Genomic DNA, 1,896 nt, shown 5'->3' on the forward strand with positions numbered 1-1,896 from the left:
GGAAGAAGTCAAAGAATGGACCCAAGCCTGAAACTGAGTGCTTTTATTGCAAGGGGAAGGGTCACTGGAAGCGGAACTGCCCCAAATACTTAGCGGACAAGAAGGCCGGCAACACTAAAGGTATATTTGATATACATGTAATTGATGTGTACCTTACCAGTACTCGTAGTAACTCCTGGGTATTTGATACCGGTGCCGTTGCTCACATTTGTAACTCACAACAGGAGCTGCGGAATAAGCGGAGACTGGCGAAGGACGAGGTGACGATGCGCGTCGGGAATGGTTCCAAGGTCGATGTGATCGCCGTCGGCACGCTACCTCTACATTTACCTACGGGATTAGTTTTAAACCTCAATAATTGTTATTTAGTGCCAAGTTTGAACATGAACATTGTATCTGGATCTCGTTTAATACGAGATGGCTACTCAATTAAATCCGAGAATAATGGTTGTTCTATTTATATGAGGGATATGTTTTATGGTCATGCCCCAATGGTTAATTGTTTATTCTTAATGAATCTTGAACGTAATGTTACACATATTCATAGCGTGAATACCAAAAGATGTAAAGTTGATAACGATAGTCCCACATACTTGTGGCACTGCCGCCTTGGTCACATTGGTGTCAAGCGCATGAAGAAGCTCCATGCTGATGGACTTTTAGAGTCTCTCGATTATGAATCATTTGACACATGTGAACCATGCCTCATGGGCAAAATGACCAAGACCCCGTTCTCCGGAACAATGGAGCGAGCAACCAACTTGTTGGAAATCATACATACCGATGTGTGTGGTCCAATGAGCGTTGAGGCTCGCGGAGGATATCGTTATGTTCTCACTCTCACTGATGACTTGAGTAGATATGGGTATGTCTACTTGATGAAACACAAGTCTGAGACCTTTGAAAAGTTCATGGAATTTCAGAATGAAGTAGAGAATCAACGTGACCAAAAGATAAAATTCTTACGATCGGATCGTGGAGGAGAACATTTAAGTCACGAATTTGGTACACACTTAAGAAAATGTGGAATCGTTTCACAACTCACGCCGCCTGGAACACCTCAGCGTAACGGTGTGTCCGAACGTTGTAATCGCACTCTATTGGATATGGTGCGATCTATGATGTCTCTTACTGATTTACCGCTATCATTTTGGGGATACGCTCTAGAGACAGCTACATTTACTTTAAGTAGGGCACCGTCTAAATCCGTTGAGACGACACCATATGAATTATGGTTTGGGAAGAAACCTAAGCTGTCGTTTCTAAAAGTTTGGGGATGCGATGCTTATGTCAAGAAACTTCAACCTGAAAAGCTCGAACCCAAGTCGGAAAAATGCGTCTTCATAGGATACCCTAAAGAAACCATTGGGTATACCTTCTACTTAAGATCCGAGGGCAAGATCTTTGTTGCCAAGAACGGATCCTTTCTGGAAAAAGAGTTTCTCTCGAAAGAAGTAAGTGGGAGGAAAGTAGAACTCGATGAAGTACTACCTCTTGAACGGGATAGTAGTGCAGCTCAGGAAAATGTTCCTGTGATGCCTACACCAACTGAAGAGGAAAATAATGATGATGATCAAGGTACTTCGGATCAAGTTGCTACTGAACTTCGTAGGTCCACAAGGACACGTTCCGCACCAGAGTGGTACAGAAACCCTGTCCTGGAAATCATGTTGTTGGACAGCGGTGAACCTTCGAACTATGAAGAAGCAATGGCGGGCCCAGATTCCAACAAATGGCTTGAAGCCATGAAATCCGAGATAGAATCCATGTATGAAAACAAAGTATGGACTTGGATAGACTTGCCCGATGAACGGCGAGCGATAGAAAACAAATGGATCTTTAAGAAGAAGACGGACGCGGATGGTAATATTACCGTCTATAAAGCTCGACTTGTCG

The sequence above is a fragment of the Triticum aestivum genome, chromosome 3B (genome assembly GCF_018294505.1).
Source record: "Triticum aestivum cultivar Chinese Spring chromosome 3B, IWGSC CS RefSeq v2.1, whole genome shotgun sequence".
In the NCBI taxonomy this organism is placed as follows: domain Eukaryota; kingdom Viridiplantae; phylum Streptophyta; class Magnoliopsida; order Poales; family Poaceae; genus Triticum; species Triticum aestivum.